The 6809-nt window shown below is 36.9% G+C and overlaps 1 non-coding gene across 1 annotated transcript; it reads left to right on the forward strand.

Annotated features, from left to right (window-relative positions):
• The first annotated feature begins 6405 nt into the window (after positions 1 to 6405).
• On the forward strand, positions 6406 to 6512 carry LOC115803476 (U6 spliceosomal RNA). Its single transcript, XR_004024223.1, has one exon. It is a non-coding gene; the product is annotated as a U6 spliceosomal RNA (small nuclear RNA).
• Positions 6513 to 6809: the final 297 nt, after the last annotated feature.

A 6809-nucleotide genomic window follows, 5' to 3' on the forward strand; every position in this document is an offset into this window, starting at 1 on the left:
TATTTTAGCCTACATCCTCCACTTATTAACTGTATTGTGTCACCTTAAGCAAATTATTTATCCCTCTCATGCTTCATTTGCCCATCTGTGTAGTGAGATGATGTTAATAGTACGTACCTAATAACATTGGTGTGAAGTTAAAATGATTTAACAATACATATAAAGTGCTTAGTAAAGAGTCCAGTATGCTGTAATCACACAAAAATATTAGGTGATTGTATTATAATTGTAATTATTATTAATAGTAATAGAGGTAACATGTTCTTCTTTAAAGTCTCCTATTCACATTGATGAAACTGGAACATTGAACTTGTTCAAGAGCATTGAACTTGTTCTCTTAGTCCAGTTCTTTTGATAGGATTACAGAAATTCAAAGCCATTGGTGATACAGGGTAGAAAAGTGATTTTGGTTGATTTATTTTCTGGAAGAGGGATGTGTGTGTGTGTGTGTGTGTGTGTGTGTGTAAACCAAAGCACAATGTATTCTAAATTTATATCACTGGTACCATCTTAGCTTTATTTTTTTGTCTTTCCTCTGTTAGCTAAAAAGAAACTCTTTAAATGCAGTTCTCAACTGTGTACTCTGCAGTGTACATGCTACACTACCAAGTTAAGTGCTCTGGAAATCCTATGAGGCCTATATCTAACCTAGACAATTTTTTATTTATCAAAAAAGGAAGAACAAATGCACATTAAGGTATGCATTTCCTAACTTAAATCGCTGGCATATTTAACACATCTTGTTAGAAAGAAATATTTTGTTACAGAATATGTTTCTATTAAACCACCTAACTGATATATCTGTTTTGTTTTACTTTTAAAAATAAATATTAGTATTACATTTTAATAAGAATAATTACTACAATTGATTAAGTGCCTACTCTGTGAAAACTCCTAAGTCTTATGTATTTTGTAATATCGTACCAATTTTACAAATGAGAAAATTGTGATTTAGAGAGGCATAGAACTTGACAAAATCCACCTGAAAGTAAAAAGTAGAGCAAGGAATTTACATCATGTCAGAATGTATCCAAAGCCTAAGAATTGTCTGCACTATATTAAGAATGAACTAATTTGAGAAGGGGGGAGATATATGTTCTATGAAAGAAAAAAAATGGCCAAGAGTGGTTAAATCTACTCTATAGTGATAAGTGCTCTATTTAATTTTTTTTCTTTAGATACAAAATGTTCCTGTATGGGAATAGGATATTTAAAATATTTTACTGCAAATTTACTTTTAGTTCTACTCAATGTAAGAAAAAATTAGTATAATACGAAGTTATAACAGTCTGTGTGATTTTTTTAATATTGACAGATCAGAGAGTCTCAGAGACTACAGATATTATTTTTAATCCTTTGTAACATTAAAGCTACTCAGCATCTGGAAAAAAACTTGGTTATAAAATAATGTATATAGTTGCATGGTTAGTACATCTGCCACTGAGTTGTCCTGTGGGGTTTTTTTAATCACAGCTGGAAAAAAATATATAAAATATTGCCATTAATATTAAAATTCCTACTTTAAACATTTGGGATATATCAGTCTACACACTAAAAATAGATTGTTAAAATGAAAAAAATCAAGGAAAAGACTTGATAATAAATATTCAGATATCTCTGTGTCAAGTCTAAGGATTACTTTTATGTCTTAGTTATCCAATGAGATTCCCATACATTGCCTTTGGTTCTGCAATAGAAAATAAATAATTATGAATGAACTTAATAAATTTCTAGAATTTCAGTTAGCTACATCTAAACTTTGAATCTATCCAATATATAAACAAATGTTTCTGGAAAGAATCACAAAGAAGAATCTAATATGAAGTTGAAAGGTTGAAAAAATGCAGTCTCCCAATGTTGTATCTACATTATGTTTCTCCCTAGTGTTCTATTGCTGCTGTAACAAATTGTCATGTACTTGGTGATTTCAAAATTACAAACACGTATTTTCTTACGGTTCTGTAGGTCGGAAGTCCAACACAGGTCTCACTGGGCTAAGATGAAGGTGTCGACATAATTGCATTCCATTCTATAGTCTCTAGGGGAGAATCTATTTCCTTGGATTTTCCAGCTTCTAGAGGCTGACCACAGTCCTTGGCTAGAGTCCCCTCCCTCCATCTTCAAAGCCTGCAACCTTGCATCTCTAGCAACATTCTTCCTAGATACATCACTATCTTATTCTCCTCTGCTGCCTCCCTCTTCCACTGATAACGACTGTTGTGATTATAGGGGGTCCACCAGGATAGTCTATCTTAAGGTCAGCAGGTTAGCAATCTGAAATCCATCTGCAATCTTTATTCTTCTTTGTCATGTAAACTAGCATATTTATAAGTTCCACAGTAATCTCTGGAGGCAGCTATTCCTCTGCTTACCAAACTCCCCCACTGTTTTTACTGTATTCTCTTTAAAGTTATCAGCTACATTATTTTAGCAATATATTTACATCCTCAAGAAACTCTTGTGAAGAAGATACTATTCACTGGCTTAGCAAACAAAAATCCCAAAACCCAGGCTTCCCTGGTGGCGCAGTGGTTGAGAGTCCACCTGCCGATGCAGGGGACACGGGTTCGTGCCCCAGTCCAGGAAGATCCCACATGCCGCGGAGCGGCTGGGCCCGTGAGCCATGGCCTCTGAGCCTGTGCATCGGAGCCTGTGCTCCACAACGGGAGAGGCCACAACAGTGAGAGGCCCGCGTACCGCAAAAAAAAAAAAAAAAAATCCCCAAACCCCATTCTCCTTGAAGCCTCCACTATGGAGAATGACATAGTTTGAACTTGCTTACCCAGCCAGAATCCTGGCTAAGAGTGGCTATGTGACAGAGTTATGGCTAATAAGCCTGCCGAGGGCTTCTAGTTTCCCTTTGCTTTTAAAAGGGTCAGACCTAGCTGCTCTCATATATTATTTCTTCTCTCTACCTTGGTTGCAGTTATGATTCCTGAAGATAGAAGAACCATGTGGTCTGCAGGAGGAAAAGGCCAAGAGAATCACAGATATGGCACCCTTTAAATGGACGATCCATCAAACTAATGCCTGAAGCTGCTTATCTCAAGAGTTTCTGTCATGTGAGAAAAATCAGTACTTATTTGTTTATGTGACTATTAGTAGTTTACCCTGTTGCTTGCAGCTAAGTTGAGTATTCTGCAATTAGTAACCTAAAGTACTCATATCAAATTTACCTTGAAACTAGAAGCAGCATTTTGAGACTTTTTCTGAAAAAAAAATCTTCTTAATCACTTTGACTGTTCCTATTATTTAAAAGAAAACCACAATTTTGGAGGAAGTCCTAATGTCTGTACAATGTCATCAAAGTAAACAAAGAATACAGAACACAAGAATTCATTTTCTTCTAAATTTCATAATTTTAAATGCCAGTTATCAACTTAATGTCTCTCACCTCAGAATTTACCCTTCCTTACCTGCTTTGCAAAAATAAATCTGGCACTTTAAATATATTTTTCCCTTGCCAGTTGGCAGTAAGCTTTGTCAACAGCTTTGCAGGAGAGAGGGCTTTTCCTCCTGGTTATAGCACTCACTTGGAAGCCTCATGCATTGCACTTGTATACTTGGCCTCTCCAGCACTGCATTAACTGTGGTGTGGGTAGCTTCTCGGCTGCTCCAGTGTCTGGCTCTTAGAGCACACACTGCTTCTCCAGCATCAGGCTCCTACAGCTCTTGCAAACTTGTCTGTCGCCCAATTTTTGCCATGTATAGCATCCAGCAGCACTCAGCAGCAAGCAGCTTCCCCCAGAATCCCCTCAGGAAGTTCCACAGCAGAATGTTTCCATGAGACATCTTTCTGTGAATGGCTTTCTTCTATACCCCAGAGAATTGATTTCCAGCAAGTTCTAGAGGGAAGAGTTCCAGCAAGTTCCACCAGCACCTCATCACAATGATGTCTCTGCCTTTCAGTGAGAAATGGCCATGCCGTCTCCAAAAAGGTGTAGCTTTCAGCCCTGTCAGGGTGGAGGGTGGGCTCTCCCATCGGTGTTCTGGTAGTGGCCAACACATATCTGCTATTCCCATATTCTTTAGAGTTCTCTTAACATTTTACCAGCTTATCTATCATTAATCTAATCCCCACTATGCTTAAAAGCTCTTTATATTAAATGTTCCCTGTTCAAATTACTGCATGGTTCTATCTCCTGAGCAGACTGATTGACATTCTTTGAAGTACTGTTATATTCAGTTACAATGACATTGAAGAAGTAATTTACCTTAATGCAGCTTCTCTCAAAAATGTTTCTCAAAACCTGCCACATGATGTGCTCCAGGAAAAATGAGTTCCAAAGTCCAACAGCTTAAATAATTCTAATTTCCATTAGAGATTCATAGCACCTATATTAATTCTCCCAGAGATTTTGCAGCAAATATAATCTAATTTTAAGCTAGCATTTCCTGAACCTAAATGACTTTGAAGCAGTTTATTAAACAAAAACAACTGTAGCAATTTGTGAAACATCGGAGTGGGAAACAGTCTTGGAAAATATTTTCCTATAAATATCAGTGTAATACACTAGCCTGTCAACAACAAAAAGCTTTTGAAGTGTATGGAAAATGTACCCTCCTGGCATTGTGTGCCATTTTTTGACTCTTCTTCTGCAAATGTTAGGAAAATTTTGTCTGTAAGATGTGTTTCCCATTTTTCCATAAATGCATTCCTATTCAGAGTGGGTATAATCTGGCATAATTTTAAATAGATCTTTAAATTGTGAATAACTGGGGAAAAAAGAGAGCTTTCAGCTCATATTATCTCATACCAATCTTCTCCATGTGTGATATTGATCACTTTATTTGTTATGAGCCTTGCTCTTAATCAAAAATAAATTCCTAACTGAAGTCTGGCTAGCCTCTCTCTCATCCAAAGAAGATTTAAATAGAAGAGTAGCTCTCTAACACTCAGTATCTGTGGCAGGCCACTGCTGAGTGAGCTTAGCTGAAAAAACTCAACACTAACTGCTGTAACAGGGAAAGTGACACTGTGTAATGGTGATGTGATCGTTATTTATTTAGACTAAAACTGCAAAAATTGCCATTCTTTTCCAAAGTCATAACCTGATTATAACAAAATATCCAGTCTCACTGTTCCCTTTATATAGCTCTGTGACGACAGATTACATTAAAGAACTCAAATTGATTCTTCAGAAAGAAGAAATATTTTTTTACAATTTTACTGGTTAAAAAGACACAGCAAAAATATTTCAAGTTTTTCCCTCCTGAGTGCTTGAGATGCTTTTATCAAAAATTTTGATATCACATTGATGTCTGTGTCCCTTGGCAGCCAATAGTAATTGTTATGAGACTACTATTGGAATTTTTTCATGGTTTCTTGACATGCTGGCAACTTGTAAAGTTCATGAGAGCAACATTATGCCGTATCTTTCTTTTGTTGCCCTGTGTACATAAGTAAATTAATAACATATAGTGAATCTCCAATAAATGATGAACTCAGAAGTCATCATGGTAAGTAATAAAGAGCCTAAGGTCCACAATTAAATGTTCAAAATGGCGTTAATAAACTTCTTTTTATGAAAGTTCTATCTGAATTATTCCAGTCTCATAATTTTACTGACACTAGTGCTTCTCAACTATACTGCAGGAATGCGATAAAAGTTTTTGGTGCCTCACCCTGTCCTCTTTACTAGTTTATCATCCGCTATCTGTTGTGAGTACTGAAATGAATGGCTTATAATTGTGGCCTTCTCAGAAGAAATGCCCTTGGCTGAAGGGAACCAACCTGCCTGGAAACACTTGGGCAGTTTCCCCACGGCCTTCCCATTTACTGACTAATAAAATTATACAAAATTCTGTCCCTTGGTCTCAAGGTGTACAACTCTATGGGGTAATTCACTCTTTAGGAATATCCGCTACTCCCTGTCTGTACCACACCAAAACTAGTTTGCATCCTTGCTCAGATTTTCCCCTCACCTACTTGACTTCCTTCATTCTCTTACAGGATTTTCCTGCAGAGCACTCACTCAGTACATCGTGCACACCTGAATCTTTGTCTCAACCTCTACTTCTAGGATGTAAGAAGTGATCCCTAGGAAGCTGACTCTCGAACGGGATTGTGGAGTTGAAAATATGGTGGCCAGATGAAGTGAAGACCCCATCTCAGATGGTAGGTGGAAAACTGACAGTCACTGGTCTGCTGTGAAACTGCAGTTCTTAAAACTTTCACCTCTAGTGGATTTGACTTATCTGCGGTTGGAAGGGGTGCACTGACATTTGATATCTGATCAATAAAATACCTCTGGTCTTTGAGAAATATGGCTATTATAGTAATGATAATAGTTGAGAAATTAGATAGCTGTTGGTAAGCAACACTGGTACTTTGAAAAGAAAAAGTGGCAGAGTTGGGGTGATCAAACATCAATTCCAATAATTTAAATAAAAATGTGAGAGTCAGTGCTTGCTTCAGCAGTACATACAATAAAATTGGAAAGATACAGAGAAGAATAGCATGGCCCCTGTGCAAGGATGACATGCAAATTCATGAAGCACTCCATGTTAAAATAAAAATGTGAGTCAGAGGCTTCCTTAGTAACATCTCATAAAACAATCATTTCCTATAATGGGAGGGCTGATCATGTTAAGAGACTGGCATAGAAGTTTATTTAAAGAACAGAAAAATATAGAAGGAGGTTGAGCACTCATCTTGGCAAATCCCTTTCATGAAATTTGGATTACAGTTATGAAGGATCCTGAGACTTGGGATGGGAACATTAGGTAGATGAACTAGAATACCTTGAGGGCCCAAGTCCCTCTGAAATTTCTAGATCTAGAAAAGTAGCACTATATTTAATCCTCTT

This window comes from Delphinapterus leucas, chromosome 11 (assembly GCF_059928025.1).
Source record: "Delphinapterus leucas isolate spDelLeu-1000000601 "Yukka" chromosome 11, BTC_Dleu_Yukka2, whole genome shotgun sequence".
NCBI lineage: Eukaryota > Metazoa > Chordata > Mammalia > Artiodactyla > Monodontidae > Delphinapterus > Delphinapterus leucas.